The sequence below is a fragment of the Myotis yumanensis genome, unplaced genomic scaffold (assembly GCF_028538775.1).
Source record: "Myotis yumanensis isolate MYYU_CA2020_CCGP unplaced genomic scaffold, mMyoYum1.0.hap1 SCAF_1, whole genome shotgun sequence".
NCBI classification, from domain to species: Eukaryota; Metazoa; Chordata; class Mammalia; order Chiroptera; family Vespertilionidae; genus Myotis; species Myotis yumanensis.
Genome location: NW_027223752.1, coordinates 61499146 through 61517225, shown reverse-complemented (window position 1 = coordinate 61517225; position 18080 = coordinate 61499146). Strand labels below are relative to the sequence as shown.

The 18080-nt window shown below is 38.3% G+C and overlaps 1 long non-coding RNA gene across 1 annotated transcript in view; it reads left to right on the top strand.

Annotated features, from left to right (window-relative positions):
* The window catches only part of LOC139015138 (uncharacterized), a 326688-nt gene that overhangs the window by 41385 nt on the left and 267223 nt on the right, over positions 1 to 18080 (top strand). The window lies entirely within an intron of this gene.

The following is an 18080-nucleotide window of genomic DNA, read 5'->3' as shown; positions in this document are numbered from 1 at the left end:
AATATTACCAGTGGCATACAGAGAGCTTAACCAATCAGAGGTCAGAAAAGGTGTTTCCTCTGTAGTTCACACCAATTGCTGGTTTGGCCCCTGCCCAGGCATAACGCCTCTGGCGAGTCATTAGCCCTGGGCCAGGGCACCCTCAGCTCCAAGCCACCGTGGCCATCAAGGATCGCTGGCTGGCTGCACCCGGGTTCGGGCCGCCACCACCATCAAGGATCACTGGCTGGCTCCTCCCTGGCCCAGGCCTAAAGCCTCTGGCCCAGGCATTAGGCCTGGGCCGGGGCACCCCCAGGTCCCCGCCACCGCAGCCATCAACGATCCCTGGCTGGCTCCTCCCTGACACAGGCCTAAAGCCTCAGGCCGAGGTTTTAGGCCTGGGCATCTCGCCGCCTCTGAAGATCGCTGCTGGCTGGCTCCTCCCTGGCCCAAGCCTAAAGCCTCTGCTTGAGGCTTTAGGCCTGGGCCGGGGCACCTCCAGCTCCCGCCGCAGCTGATCGCTGGCTGGCTCCTCACCGCCCCAAGCCTAAAGCCCCCCCCTCCCCCCGCCGCGGAAGATCGCTGGCTGGCTCCTCCCCAGCCCAGGCCTAAAGCCTCAGGCCGAGGTTTTAGGCCTGGGCCGGGGCACCCCCAGCTCCCGCCGCAGCCGATCGCTGGCTGGCTGCTCCCTGACCCAGGCCTAAAGCCTCAGGCCGAGGTTTTAGGCCTGGGCCAGGGCACCCCCAGCTCGCCGCCGCCGCCGCCATGGAAGATCGCTGGCTGGCTTCTCCCCGGCCCAAGCCTAAAGCCTCTGCTCGAGGCTTTAGGCCTGGGCCGGGGCACCCCCAGCTCCCCGCCGCAGCTGATCGCTGGCTGGCTCCTCACCGCCCCAAGCCTACAGCCGCCGCCGCAGCCGCCGCCATGGAAGATTGCTGGCTGGCTCCTCACCGCCCCAAGCCTAAAGCCGGCCGCCATCTTGGCTGACAGTTAATTTGCATAAGGATATGCTGATTAGCCAATGGGAAGGGTAGCGGTCGTACGCCAATTACCATGTTTCTCTTTTATTAGTGTAGATACTATTCAGCAATAGAAAAGAATAAACTGCTTTTATTGGGGGGATAAAAATGTTCTAAAACTGATTTGTGGTGATGATTGCATCACTCAAGTTACTAAATAATATCACTGGATTATACAGCTGAAGTGGATTAAATAAAATATGCCTCAGTATAAAAGTTTAAATTGCTTTACAATGGGTAGATGAGAGAAGGTGACATGTGGTTCTGGGTCTGGGAGGTGGTAGACATTGGAATCACCCTGAGAAGTACCTGCATCTGTAAAGGCAAGAAATGAATGAAGAAAATCCAATATCCACAAACTCTTTGACTTAAACTAACTTCTTTTTTTAATGATTTTTATTTTTATTTTTTTAATATATTTTATTGATTTTTTACAGAGAGGAAGGGAGAGGGATAGATTGTTAGGAACATCTATGAGAGAGAAACATTGATCAGCTGCCTCCTGCACGTCTCCTACGGGGGATGTGCCTGCAACCAAGGTACATGCCCTTGACCGGAATCAAACCTGGGACCTTTCAGTCTGCAGGCTGACGCTCTCTCCACTGAGCCAAACCGGTTAGGGCTAAAATAACTTCTTGATAAAATATCATAAAATAAATGTATTCAAGACCCTCAAAGTGACAAAATAATGGAAAAAACAAGAAGTGAGTTTTGAATTCAGTTAAAAGTTAGAACCACGATTAAAGAAGTGTGAAAGTTATGGTGGCTGAATAGGATGCCAATGTTATAAACTATGGAAAATGGAAAATTATAACTAGCCCAAATTAGAGAGTCAGGCAGATGAAAGGTGAAAGCAAGTGTAGGTGAGATTATTTCCTCACCTTTCATAGCAAGAAATCAGTAACTACTGTGTCAAGTTGAAACATGATAAAAATAAACTATGATACTTCTAAACCTTTAAAACTATAGAAGATTCTTTAGAAGGTGATGAAAAAACATTTATCCAAAGTACAGCAATATCCTCGGTTTCATTTCAGGTTCCTTTTCTTCGATTAAAATCAAGTACAATTTCTCCACATTATCTATCTATCTATCTATCTATCTGTCTATTTATATATTAATGGCTATAATGATTTTCACTCAAGGTTAATGATTAATGGATATTTCTTGGTAGTGAGACTTACGGTGATTTTTAAAATTTAAAATGTTTTCCAAAGTGGCTTGATTTAAAAAAAAATAATGAGCAGGCATCATTTTTTAAAAGGTCATTATATTAAAAAATACAAAATGAAACAAATAAAAATAACTCTTAAGGATTAGGAGATACTCTTAGGATTGTTATCCTTATACACTTGTCCTTATAAACTTGTCTAATTTTCTACTGTTACTGCTAGATTTGAGCTCGTTGAGAAGGAGTTACAAAGGTCATAGGAGGCCCTAATTTATACATATGGTAGGTGTACTTCTTGTGTTTTTTACTCCTATGGTTTGACGATTATGGACAACACATGAGACATCATGTTTAACTGACAACCTTTTCTTGAAAGTTAAGCTGATTTTTCAATAACTGCTCAGCTGTATATAAAACTCATAATTTAGGGTTCACAACTTATTTTTAGAGTACACAAACAATAGTTATTTCAGCTCTGCCACTATAGCTATGTATCTTTGGGTAAATTACTTAACTAAAGCCTCAGTTTCTCCAGTGGTGAAATGGAGACAGTAACAGACCTCAACTCTTACTATTGTTGAGAGGATCAAAAGAGTGAATCTCTGGAAAATCCTGGGAGTTATTGTTGGTAAAAAGTATCTCCTCAATAACTGTTGGTTGTTTTTCTTTGCAGAAGAGAGCCTGGAGTGTAGTATAAAGAATGTTAGTCCAGAGGTTAGGGTTTTAGACTCCGCTCTGTCCATCAGTAGCTGGGCAACCTTGGGGGATTCTCTTTCCTGGGTTGTAGTTTCATCTTGTTAAAAGAAGAAAAGAATGAAGTAAATGATCTTCAAGCCCTCCTGAATCAGTCACTCTGCAAATTTGTGATCATGGTAGTTAGTTCTGTTGGCTAATTAAAAGTTTAAGGTTGAACAGTTACTGATTTAAATTATCTTTATTGTGTTTATTGCCCACAATAATGGATGTTCCAGAATAATTGTTCTCCCTTATTTATTTCAACAGCATAAACTTGAGGTAAAACCATGTATTTTTCTTTCTCTGTTCCCTTTTAGCCTTTCTTAACCCCATCAGATTTTTCTGACCTGTTCATTTCATGTTTTGATCTTCTGAATTAGGATGAAATTTTGTTGCTCCAAACCTCTGAACCAATATGATGTACAACAGAATCCACCACTTTGAACAATCCCCAATTGGAATAAGAAGATCCTTATAAACCATGCCTCTTACAGTGTGTACATGGATCCTCATTCTGTAGATTTTCATTACTCCTTGTGATTTTTTTTTTATTATTAGTTCTTAACAAAATAGGAGGAAAAGAAAATTGTTATCATCCCCTCGGGCATTTCTTAGTTACAGGAATGGAAGTTTAACTATTGGTGGAGACTCCATGGGAATTTGAAATAGTTTTACAGTTTATCCAAACTACCTTCTATGAAAAAGGTAACCATTGCCACTGATTTAATAATAGTTGTTCAACTCAATTATGTAAACACTTGGCACTTTTGATTCTTCTCGAGTATTATTAAATTTTAAAAATACCCTTTAGCATACTAAGGATAAAATGTATTCTATCTGTCTATCTAAAAACATAATATAATATAAAGGTAAAAAATATTGAAAAGAGACTTTTCTTTGAGATATGTAAACAATATAATTTTCACTTTCAATTTTCAATGGCATATAATTGTGTAAAATAATGAATATAGATGAAGTCAGGTATACTAAGCTCTTGCATACTTTGACTATATAATGGATGGGGGTCTCCCTCTATTGGAGTGAAATACCCACTGTGGTTACCTGCCATCAGGTGAATTGACATTTATTCTTGAGCTAAAAGATACTAATATGGAGGAGGGCCAAAGCACATCTTCCATTCATCTGCATTTTTTCCTACATTAATATTCCTACAAAAATATTAATTTTAAAATGAAAAGAAAGATACTTATATACTTAGAATCACTGCATAAGGAGTTTAAAAAATGAAAACTCCTTTGTATAAATTTATCTGTGGTAATTTTTTCATTATAAAGAGTGAATATCCTCTTAGGTACTTTTTAAAAAAAATTTAAATGTGTTTTTATTGACTTCAGAGCGAAGGAGGGAGAGAGAGAGAGAAATATTGATGAGAGAGAAACATTAGCTGCTATAAGATTTGTCCTAACTGACTAGAAATGTATAGTCAGGGTCTAGTACAGTATATGTTGGCATATTGCTAGTATTAAAAAGGTATTTGTAGAATGAATGAATGTAGGCCATGTCAATTTTTTATACACAAGTCAATGAAACTGTATATGAGAACCTAATGCTTTAGATCCTCCATCAAACTAAGCAGGTGCTGTGAGTTGATTTGTCAGGAACAGTAATTAACTTTGCTGAGTCTTTTTTGATATTACTTGGTGTCCAGTGTCATGCTTTATATAAGAAGATCTGTCAGAGTTAGGGAAGCTTTCTGGAGCCCTAGAACATTCTGAAGATTGTGGGCAGATATGGTAGTTAAATCAACAATGACATTCGATTCATTACCATATTACTTGGAATAGTTGAGCTATTCTTTGTCTAGAATATTAAGTTTTAAATAACCTTATCAAAGCTTTTTGTTGAGATGGCCTTTTAACTCTAGGGTAATCAGGTTTTTTTTTAAAGTAAAATTTTACTAATTAATTGGGGATATAAAATGTGAATCCATGTGAGCAGCACACCCACTTATAGGTATGCATTTTACATATTTTTACAATTATTGAAAGGAATAGACTTTGACTCTTTACATTTCACATTTCTCCCTTTGTTATTGTGGACATGAGTGGGTAAGGGGAGTGAGGGTTGTTCCTGTTTGAAATGGTGTAGAGAAAGATTTGCTAGCTTCTTTCTCTTCATTGAAGACATGGTGGAGGTTGGATAGTCTTCTAGAGAAAAGTGATCCCAAATATAGGGCTGAAATAAAAATAGATTCAACTCTTCAGTGCTCGACTAAAACCAAATTATGAGGCCATGAGAGTTCAAAACACATTCATGCAATCAGTACCCTGATCTAGAAATGGGACATCACAGTGTACCTAAAGCCCCTTGTGCTTGCTTCCTGTCACTACCTTCCAAGTAGACACTTTTCTGATTTTTGACATCATCAATAATAAGACTTGCCTGTTTTTGAATTTCATACTGCCTGGCAAGGAACGGATGTTGAAATATTAGTTCTCTTCTCTGAGCTCTTTCTTCTTCCTTCGCACAACAACAGAAGAAGATACTGCAATATTTAATGTGTCAGTGGCTTCATGAAGCAAGTTCTGACTACATGACCTCCATGAAAAGTGAACAATCCAGCTGACTGACCAGCTGACCTTCCACACATCTGGTCTTTGAGCTGTAGCTAAAATAGTTGTTTGCCTGATTGAAATGTTCACTCTCTATTCAGATATTTAGACTTTGGTTAGATACCCAGTAAATGAGGCAAGTGTGTGCAAAAGCATTCCGAACTGAGCACATACAAAGAAATATTGTCCTTTAGTACCCATTTGATCCCCCTTTTTAACCCAAGAAAACATAAATGCAACAATAGATCAATTTGACTGTAAATATTATCTAAGTATGTCCTTTAAAAGCCAAAGGAATGTCAGATACAATTTATTTTCCACCAGTGCAAACTGAGACATTAAGTGGCAATTCTACTTCCATTAGCTCAATCTGGCAAATATGCAACTGTTTAAAGGCATTGTCGATAGCCATTGCACAATTAAGTATTTGTACTGATGCCTTATTAAATTACCCTTTTCAAGTAGGCATAATAAACTAGGAGTTCACTGTACAGATTTTCATGGGTAAAGTCAGATCAGTATGGGATTTATTTAGACAGAATTTAGTGCACTGAGTAATGAAGTAAATGTCATATGTTTTGACCAAATAAATCTTAATTTCCTTAAAGTTTTTTTAGGGTCAAGAAACAGTAAAATAAAAATCCCTGCAAATATAATTGTCATGATTTGTAATGTTATCAAAGCAACTTTATAATTGCAATTGTCTTTTTAATAAAAAAAAATCTATTTTGCTTATAACTGAGAGCATTGCCCTACACAGGGATTTTTAATCTTTCCATAAAAAGCTGGTATTTCCCCCAAACTTTAAGATCTCTACGGGGGCTGAATGATAAATGGGTAACTGGTAAGGGGGATGAAGAAGGAAGGTGATGGAGGAAGAATTTGAACAAGGAGCTATGTAGAAGATTGTTAAACAACCAGCTAAAGAAGGCTTTGAGACCTACTGAGAGATCCTAATCTTCTGGATAGAGCCTTCTGCATCTTCTCTGCAGAGCAATGTTAACTAGAAAGTTCTTTATTTAGTAATGCATTGATCTCTCTTTTTCTTTAGTCACTGGATATAGTTCTTGTCACACAATTCTCTTTTATTGGTTAAGTTTTATTGAGAAATAATTGATACACATCATTGTATACGTTTAAAGCATATAGAATGATAGTTAAATTTACATACATTGTGAAATGATAACCACAATAGTTTCATCCAACATCCATTTTCTCATATAGATACAATAGAAAGAAAAGAAACAGGAAAACAATTTTCTCCTTTTGATGAAAACTATTAGAATTTACTCTCTTAACAACTTTCCTATATATTATATATCAGTGTTAGCTATAGTCATCATGCTGTACATTATAGAACTTCTTTATCTTACAAATGGAAGGAAGTTTGTAATTTTTACCCACCTTTCTCCATTCCCCCTCGTCTTACCTTCTGCTTCTTATAACTACATGTCTGATCTCTTTGTCTGTGAATTATTTCTTATTATTTATTTTTTGTAGAATTCCACATATAAGTGAGATTATATAGTATTTAATGTCTTTGTCTGATTTATTTCACTTAGCATAATGCCTTCAAAATCCATCTATGTTGTTGCAAATAATAGGGTTTCCTTTCTTTGGCTGAATAATATATATATATATGTGCACTGAGTGGCCAGATTATTATGACCACCTGATGTTTGTAGGCAAATTATCTATAATTTCGTGCTGAAGTTGCTAGAGGGCCAGACCATTATAAATAGGGAAGCAGGTTGTTTATCACGACAGTAGAAGTGATTTTTTTCTGAAGATACGGGTAAACAACGTGATTTAACAGCCTTTGAACGTGGGATATATTTGAACGTGAGTGGCCCAGATTATTATGACCACCCCATCAGTACTTCATTGGGCCACCTTTTGCCTTCAATACTGCGGCAATTCTTCTTGGCATTGACTCCACGAGATGTTGAAAGGTGATGCGAGGAATCTGATACCATGCCTGATGAATAGCACTGTCCAGTTCTGTGAGATTTGATGGTTGTGGAACCAGCTGCCTGATGGTTCTTTTAGTGTCATCCCACAAATGCTCAATTGGATTGAGATCTGGTGATTGTGGGGACCACCTAAGCAAGGCAAAGTCTCCCTCATGTTCTTGAAACCACTCCTGCACAATACAAGCACCGTGGCATGGCACATTGTATTGTTGGAAGAAGCCATCTCCATTGGGATATGCCATCAACATGATAGGAAGAACTTGATCAGCAACGATACTTAGGTATGTTGTGCTATTCAGACGTTGTTCCACACGAATTAAAGGGCCCAAATCATGCCAGGAAAACATGGCCCAAACCATAACACTGCCCCCACCAGCTTGAAGGGTTGTACTCAAGCATGTGGGGTGCATGCTTTCATGCTGTTTCTGCCAAACTCTCACTCTGCCATCTGCATGATGCAACTGGAATCGTGATTCATCGGACCACATGACTTTTTTCCAGTGTTCGACTGTCCAATCCTTGTGTTCCTGTGTGAATTAGAGACATTTTATCCTGATAACTGCAGATAGCAAAGGTGTTCAAACAGGCCTTTGACTTACATATCCCATATGATGCAGTGTACGGCTAATTTGCCTACAAACGTCAGGTGGTCATAATAATCTGGCCACTCATGTTCAAATATATCCCACGTTCAAAGGCTGTTAAATCACGTTGTTTATCCATATCTTGAGAAAAAAAATCACTTTTACTGTCGTGGTAAACAACCTGCTTCCCTATTTATAATGGTCTGGCCCTCTAGCAACTTCAGCACGAAATTATAGCTAATTTGCCTACAAACGTCAGGTGGTCATAATATTCTGGCCACTCAGTGTATATATGATATATAATTAACCCCTTATCATATATATGGTATGAAAATATTTTTTCCCATTCTGTAGGTTGTCTTTTCACTTTGTTGATGGTTTCTCTTGCTGTGCAGAAGGTTTTTAGTCTGATGTAGTCCCATTTGTTTATTTTTTAAATTTTGTTACTTGTGCTTTAGGTTATCATATTAAAAATTTCATTACTAAGACCCATGTCAAGAAGCTTTATTCTTTTGTTTTCTTCTAGGAGTGTCATAGTTTTAGGTCTTATATTTAAGTCTTTAGTCCATTTTGAGTTAATTTTTGTGAGTGGTGTTATGATATGGGTTCAGTTTCATTCTTATATATGTGAATATCCAATTATCTCAGCACCATTTATTGAAGAGACTGCCTTTTTTCCCCCCATAGAGTATTCTTGGATCCCTTGTCAAATATTAGTTTTCACATAATTTTAAAGCAATGATTATGTCTTTCTGGTATGGTACTACATAACTTCCATATAAAAATAATTCAACACACATTTTCCTCCTTCACATTCACTCACTAAACTTAAACATATTTGGATCCTGGTTGGCCTTTGATTGCTGAGTTTGCCAAATACCAAATTTTCTATCAGTATGGTTTCTTCATAGAAAACAGTGATCATTTCTTATTTGATATGAATGAAATAAGTGAACTTTTGAATTCTCTTAACATTTTAGATGATGACAGTCTCTGTGCCTTTCTTGTTGCTAACATTGCCAAGGAAAAATGCTTTTGCTTTCCAATTTTCCATAATGTGAAATACAATCTTGGGAATAGTTGCTCTAAAGGAAAATTTCTATAAGATAAATCATATTGGTGTTACTTTAGGAAAGGCTTTTCAGGTAATTGTAGTAAATCTTTTTGTAATGGAAAAAATCATTTAAATTTACCTCTCCTGGATACCTTTTATTTTATTTGTTGAAGGTGAGAATATGTTTGTATTTTGAATTTTTTGAATGCTGATTATAATCTTTAATTGTACCATGTTTATATGGGCTGATGACAGATAAAGAAACTGAGGCACTGATGGATTTCTTTTTTCAGAGAACTTTTACACAAGGTAAAAGTAGGATTGGATATCAAGATGGCTAGTTTTTAAGCTATCAAATCAACACTTTATTACTTCTATGCCATATTTCTAAAAAAGCTGTGATTTCTTTGAATTATGTAAAAATCTGCACAACCTTTTATAGATTTTCTAATAAATGGTATCTTTTTATATGCAAATATATAGATTTTATTATTTTATTTTAGGTCTTAAATATATAAGTCTTTAGTTCATTGTGAGTGGTGTCACGATACTGTCTAGTTTTATTCTTTTACATGTGAATATCTAATTATATCTCAGCACCATTTATTAAAGAGACTGTCTTTTTTCCATGAGTATTCATGGATCCCTTGTCAAATATTAGTTTTATTATTCCCACCACTTATTGTCTTAAAAGATACTTCAGAGAAGGAAAGTGAGATGTGGTAGAGGAAATTTTTAGAAGATGGGAGATGTGTTCTCCTCTAAGATTTGCTACTAACTTTGAAAACTTGAGCAAAGCACTTGTTTTTTCTGGCCTTAGTTTCCCAAGGCAATTGAAGTAGGCAATATGTTAAGAACAAGGAAGAGTTAAAAATTTGTTTTGTTTTGTATTTTCAGTGTTCTGGGCCCAGGGACACAGATTCATTAGTCAGGGGCAAGTGTTGAAGTGGAAACTAGGAAAAACCACAGTGCAGTCTTTCTGGAAGTATAGTTAGTGCACTGTCTTTTAAACGATATAAATCCCTGGACCTTATCATTTCAAGGCAGAATTTTCTAGAAGGTGGATAGAGGTGAGGTGTGTCTGTAATTCTAACATGCACCTCAGGTGAGTCCAATGCTCACTGAAATTTAAGAATCATTTCTATAAGATAAACACATAGAATAAACATTCTGTTTCACTGAGGACTGTCTTTCAAAAGCCATGTTCAGAAATTAGTATTTCTTACAGGACATGGAGGCATAATCCCTAGATCCTTTCAGAGTGATAATGGTCAGGGGGTGCCTAGTATAGTCATGAGGCCAGACTGGCCAGTGAGACCAGGGACACTGAAGAACTCTGAGACTTCTCATGAGAGTTCCTGGAGGCTTCTGATCAAATAATCAGGAGAATGGAGTTGCTGAGAATATGGTGGGCCTGAGACCTGGCTCTGGAAGATGATCTTTGAAGAGCCAGTGTGTAGCGTCTTAATACAGAGTTAACCTGGAGAGTTAAGACAGGGACCAGCACCAAGTGGGAGGCTGGAGGAGACAGACCCAAGGCCAGGGACATGGAAAACAGTGGGAAGAGCAATGCCAGTGGCAGCTTAGTTCTTTCCTGCAGTTAGAGCTGGCAATCCGGGTACTATAAGAAAGTCTTGGGGGCCCAGGGACCCTGCAGCTAGCCAGCCAAATGAGATCTTGCCTGTAGCTTTGGCCAGAGTACTACAGAGCCCAGCAAGGAGACGATGGCACAATACCGCTTGTGTCTACATCACGTGGAGTTTGGTCTCTCTTTCCACCTTTACATGTATAGAATTGCCCCTGAGTATTGTTTTAGATGTTCCCAACTGATTCTTACTATGACTTGTACAACATTCAGGGTGAGAAATTTCCTTTAGGTAGTATAAATCAATAACCTCAGAACTAGATTAGCACCAGTATGAGCAAATCAAGAAAGTTCCAGCAGGACATACCAAGTTGAGGACCTCTGTGGGCAACCCAATGATGCATTAAGCAAGAGGTGAAGAGAAGAGCATGCTTTCTGTTTTGCCTCCTTTATCAGCCTTGCCTATGAGAGAAATCAATGATAGAGGTATTCTGATACTTAAACAGAATGTAGGTAGGTTTGTGTCCTGTTGAATATCCATGGTTTTCTCCCTTGGTTAAGGAAGAATACATCCCTCTGTGTTTATTAGGAGCTCTGTGCAGCACTAGACTGAAGTCCTCTATTGATCTCCAGGCAGTAACAGCCAAGCTCCCATCTACCCTGGCAGTTGCCTCCGCTCAGGGTCCAGAAGCCTGCAAACATTGCTGCCTTGGTATTCACTGGGTAGGCCTCTTGCTCACACAGACGCTATCCAATCCTGTGCAATGTAAGGTTGAAAAAAATGGCTCCTGAACAAGAGATTACAATTGTAAAAGGAGGAGTGGAGGGAGGGACAGCAGCCATCTTATCCAAGGGTAAATGAATTTAGGATTTATTTGATCCACTTAGTCTACCTCTTGTCTACATGATCTTCTGTCACATTGAAAGAAATGGATGCTTATTCATTTCCAATAATGAACAGGATCTTGACTTTAAATCAGAGAATTTACGGAATCTCTTTTCATTTATTTGGTGTCTTTATTATTTCAGATAACTTATTCTTGACTATTATATGATCCATATCCATAATTTGTATATTTATATATTAAAAATTTATAACTTGGTATATTTACTTGGTTTATTTTACATGTAGCATTTAAATGGAATTCATTTCATTGACATACTATAAAGCCCCCCTAATATTCTTGTTATTGATTTTGTTATTTCAGAAGTATTATTTATGATGACACCTACTGGGAAGCAAATTTTAGTTATATCAATAGATATTATTATAATATAGAAAACATTAATATTTGATGGTGACATAAGTATGACACAAAAGCAATAAACTCATTAATAAACACAAACTTGTCATTAATAAAACATTCTAAGATAGCAACTATGAATTTTCACCCCTTGTTCTTAAAGTTCACTATTCATTTACCAAATGTATGTTGCATGTTGCCGATTATTCAAAAAAGCTATTTTCAATAAGTGAGGCTAATCCTCCTTTATAGTAACGTAAAGCTGAAAAATATAATGATAATATCAGTATGGAATTCACAAATTTCTTTTAAAAAGATCTTTATCAAAACATAACAATGCTTCCCTCCCTTTTTCTTGTGTGTGTGTGTGTGTGTGTGTGTGTGTGTTGCTTGGCAACCATCATTGATCTGTCCAAAAAAAAAAAAAAATCACATGACTTAAGAATTGCTAGTGGCACTATTACTCTGTCATTTTTCTTTCTCATACTAAGCTGATGAGCATACTGCTATCTGAAATCCCTATTAATTGTTTCTTTTTTCTTTAAAATTTAATTTTCATGTGTTTACCATGCATTGAAAATGGTTCTGCTAAAAACACTGGCCTTGAAGAGATGGCTTGAGAGGGAGACCTGAGTAGAAAAGACTTATTTGAGATAACGGAGAGCAGTCAGTATCACATTCAATTTTTTCATAATTCATCAGGTCAATCTTGCCTTCCCAAATTACCAATCATGGCATAATCTATAGTCAGATACCTTCATTTCCCCTCACTTATATTTGGAAACTATATGCCAGAAACCTGTTAATTGCATCCATGAGGCTGATGAGTGTGTGTGTGTGTGTGCCTGTGCGTTTATTAGAACTATCTTCTGACCTGCTCCAGCATCAGTGCACGCATACATCAGTGCATCTTCCCATCAGTCTGGTGTGCCCCACTCCTGCCTATGCAGTTCAGATCCCTGCTTAATATTGCCCTCCCTTCAATGGGGCACTTAGCTCTCAGATGAAATCTTTGATCTGCAGCCTTACTTTTATTTTATTTTATTTTTTGCTAAAAGCTGCTGCTGACAAAGCATCCAACATTTTGGGGCTACCCTTCCATTGCTGTCAGAGACTCTTGTTAGAATTCAACAAAACTCAGGACATGAACAGTGGGGATTTCACTGAACACCATAAAATATTATTTGTTCCCATTTTATTTTATTATTTATGGTATTTTAAAAATTTATTTTTTATTGCAGTAATGTTGGTTTATAACATTAGGTGTTGACATCTGTATATACTACATCATGCTCACCACCAAAAGTCTAGTTTCTATTCGTCACCATACAGTTTACCTCCTTTACTTATTTCACCTTCCCTGTACCCTCTTCCCCTCTGCTAACCATTAATCTTTTCTCTGCTTTTGTAAGCTTGTTTTTGTTTTGTTTGTTCATTTGCTTTTATACTCTACATATGAGGGAAATCATATAATGTTTGTCTATTTCCGTCTAACTTATTTCACTTAGCATAATACCTTCTAGGTTCATCCATGTCATTGCACATATATTATTTTTTATAAAGTGTGTTTTTTAAAATAGTTTCTTTCTTTCTTTTTTTTTTTTTTTTTTAAGAATCAGCCTGGAAGGTAGGGGGCAAAGAGCAATACCGATACACCAATCAAATGGTCAAAACTATGTCACAAGTAAATAGAAGTTATTTTCCTTTCCAAATCCTCTCTCTTCTATCTACAGATACTTGTTTATTTTGAAAGGCTTTGAAACATATTCAGCATCTGAAGTATATCCAGTTTCACATTCTCTCTGTATTATATTCCCATGTTTGTAAGAATGGATGCTGTTTGCTCATATTGCTTTTGTGGCTTTCCCCACCCCACCCCATGTAAGAATCTAACAAGGCAGAAGCTTCTGAGACTCTTTATTGGCTAATACCTGACCCCTTTCTCTCACATTACAGCTCCTAGTGACCATTTTCAAGGCAAAAGGTCATCCTCATCCCCATCCCTTTGGAACCAATGTGCATCAACCTTCTAACCTCTGCCTCAGAGAGATGATGGCTGTTTGGGCTGCAATTCCTTCATTACAGATGGACCATATTTTATATTTAGTGTGGGAGGTCAAATTTAGGAAAGCAATTTCTCTTAAAGCTCGGAGTTCCAATAATCCAACATCTTCTATTGGCTTATGGGTGAGTGGGCAATAATGGGTTTATGGGAAGCGCCTGCTGGTCTGTCTTTTCCAGGGAGGGGATTATTCCTGTCAATCTAAATTTTTAGAATTGGTGAGCTCCCATTGTTTATTATTCAGCAAGCTTTTATTAGATTGTCTCTAAGCACAATGCAGCAAGTGGGGCATCCTTCTGAGCAGGCTAGCAGGCTGGATCAATATCTCTAGGCATTTAAAATCTTGGATAAAATAATGCTACATTTTCATCTCAGCTCCAGAGGAGAGTCCTGAATATAGTTCTGTTGCAGAGACAGCATGCAGAAAGATGCACAATGACATTAGCACAAACAAGAATTGTTTAACGATGATAGAATTCATGGTTAGGATGGTGATTTTTTCAGGTGAATGTACATTTAAGATAATATTTTACTCTTTTGTGACAGTTTAGTCTAAATACCATCCCCACCCACATTGAGGTCATTTGTTTTATTCTTTAGAGGTGTTTGTCTCAGCACTACATATGTACACTCAGATCTCAAGATATTTGACCCTGAAAGTATCGGCCAGATGGAGATGTGAGAACCCACGAGTTGAAACCCCATGTTATTACTCTCTGGCTACTAGAGGGCCACAAAGTCTGGAGGTCCCAAAAGAAGGTCTAGTGGAATTATGATGCTGGGATCAGGAGACAGGAAGACCAAGAGGAACTCAAGACAGTGGTTTAATCCCAAAGACTTGTAAACGAGCTCTCTCTTTAAAGCCTATGCTATAACTTTCATACCTAAAGCTCTTATTCAGCACTGGGTTAAAGTCACTTTGTTCTTGTAGAGCATTTCAAAGAGTTTGTATTGCAGTCTTGACTAACCTTTTAATGGGCCAGGCAGTTGCAAAAATCCACATAGGAAATGAACAAGAGTACCGTGAGGACACAGAAGAGGCAGATCTGGCATCATTGTGGATATCTGATTCCCTGCTTGAACAGCCTGAGAACTTATCACTGCCAGGACCTTTGGGGGTCCTTCTGAAAAGAGTTTTTAGGGATAAAATAGGCAGGTTTAGGAAATTTTAAGAATTAAGGGGTCCATGGGAAGAGCACAGGGTTGCAGAGCTGGGAGCTGCCAGAAGGTATATATTTACAGAATAAAGGGAAGGAAGCCCCTCATGCAAAGAGGGAAGAGGAAGGCCAAAGGAAATAGAAAAACAATAAGGGAGAAGAAGAGGTTTGAGCTCTGAAGCTGCTGCAGTGACCAATCAGAGGGGATATCAAGATACAAAGAACTGCAGCCTTTATAAACTGTAGAAAAAAGGGACTTAGTGGGACTCTCTCCCTCTCCCCACGTGGGAGCCTGTGCTTGTATCTCAATGAATTTCCACCTTTTCCTATACCACCTTTTGTCCCTGGTTTCATTCTTCAACTCCACCTGGACAAGAACCTGGGAAGCCATCCTACCCAGGGGAACACCCGCATTCCAGTTCAATTTTCGCATTTCACTTCTGTGCCTCGCTTCCTCACATTAAAATTAGGATGATGCCATGGCTATCCCACAGCCTTATTGATTAAAGAATAACCTGCAAAAAAAGTGGGGTACTAATAATGCTTACCTGTTTGGATGAAGAGGGAGAGAAGCCTAGACCGGAGCGCACAGGGGGGAATCTGACATCAGGAACACAGTACTTTGTCTCTGCTGTCCAAATGAGAGAATGCAGGAGAGGCAACATTCAAACTGACTAGGAAATATCAGGGAGAACACTTTGCAAAGTATATGATTGTCTAACCGCTATGCTGTATATCTGAAACTAATACAAAATAATATTTAATTTAAACTGTAATTTAAAAATTTTAAAGAAAAGTTTGTGACTAAATTCCAGACTGTCTTTCTTTGAAAGAGCATGAAAGAAGCCTCTCTGATTCTGATGTGCTTGAAGGAGTCCATGAGAATAGCCAAAGGCAGTGACTGAGAGGGAAATGGGCCATTAGCACCTTCCCCTCTCATTAGCCCTAAAAAGATAGTCAAAGGAGGGATCACAATTCAGCCTCTTGGAGGGCATTGGTTGGTAAAATGTTTACATGAACATAGAGTCAGCCACGGTATGGAAACCTCTGAGAATAGCACATTAATGTAGAGAGTATATAATAATGAGGACCCCCACCCCCAAAGTGGCATGAACCCTGGGGCCTGGAGACCTGGCCTGGAATCCCAGCTCTGCCACTTACCTCGGTGAGTTACTTCAGCTCTCTACTAGTAAGTCTCAGTTTCCTTAGTAATACTTCCCACCTTGTAAGGTTTTTCTTTTTTTAAATTTTTATTGAATTTATTGGGGTGACATTGGTTAATAAAATTATATAAATTTCATCATCTCTCATGTAGCAGAATTTTCACAAATACATCTCCTAGGGCAAGAGAAACAAAGGAAAAAATAAACAAAGGGGACTACATCAAAATAAACATTTCTGCATAGCAAAAGAAACCATCAACAAAATGCAAAGGGAACTCACTGTATAGGAGAACATATTTGCCAATGATACATCGAATAAGGGGTTAATTTTCTAAATATATTAAAGAACCTCGTACAACTCAATAAATGGAAGACATACAATCCAATTAAAAAATGGGCAAAGGACCTAAGTAGACACTTCTCCAAAGAGGACACATACAGATGGCCAAGAGACATATGAAAAAGTGCTCAAAGTCACTAATCATCAGAGAAATGCAAGTTAAAATGACAATGAGGTATCACCTTACACCTGCCAGAATGGCTATCATCAATAAATCAACAAACAAAAAGGGTTTGCCAGGATGTGGAGAAAGGAGAACCCTAGTACACTGCTGGTGGAATTGCAGACTGGTGCAGCCACTGTGGAAAACAGTATGGAGTTTCCTCAAAAAATTAAAAATGGAACTGCCATTTGACCCAGATATTCCACTTCTGGTAATATATCCTAAGAAACCTGAAACACCAATCAGAAAGAATGTATGTACCCCTATGTTCATAGCAGTGCAATTTACAATAGCTAAGATCTGGAAACAGCCCAAGTGCCCATCAGTAAATGAGTGGATAAAAAAGCGGTGGTACATCTACACCATGGGTACTATGCAGTTGTATAGAAGAAGGGTCTCTTTCCCTTTGAGACAGCATGGAGGGACTTGGAGAGTATTATGCTAAGAGAAATAAGCCACTCAGAGAAAGACAAGTGTCACATGATATCACTTATATGTGGAATCTAATGAACAAAATAAACTGACAGGCAAAATAGTTCCAGAGGCATGGAAGCATGGATCAGACTGAGGGATCTCAGAGGGAAGGGGGTAGGGGAAGTGGGAAGATATTAACCAAAGAGCTTATATGCATATATGCATAGCCCATGGACTCAGACAGTAATGTGTTGAAGGCCTGGGTATGGTAGGAACTGGGTGGAGACTCCCATCTCTCCCTGGTAGACAGAATCCCCACTGCTTTTCACAGCCAAATGTTCTGTGGGCACCTCTTCCTGGTTCAGGTGCTCTGGGCTGGGGAGCCTGGCATGGGGTTGAGACCCCATGCTTTTTTGGGGAAAACTTTTAGCTGAGATATCCCTCCAGAATTTCAGCCACTGCCCGTGGAAACAGGCCAGCCATTTCGGCGTCTCTGCCCTTCCTCTCAGTCTTAATGTGGCTTCTGTAAATCCTTGGTTATAAGACTTCTATTTAGCTAGGCTTCAGCTGTTATTCAGGTTGATTGCTCTATATTATAGTTGTAATTCCAGTTTGGTCCTGGGAGGAGGTGAGTGTAGTTTCCACCTACTCCACGGCAATCTTGTATCTCCCCACTATTTGTAAGGTTTAAGGATTAAATTAAGAATTGCATTTAGCACAATCCCTGGAACATTTAAAAAACTCCCTATAGAATAGCTATAATAATCATTATTATTCACTCTAAGAAGAAGGCTAGGTAAAGCATGTTGAACAAAAGTTGATGGTTGTCAGATAATTTTGTAATGCCTAGGAGTTTATTTCTTTTTA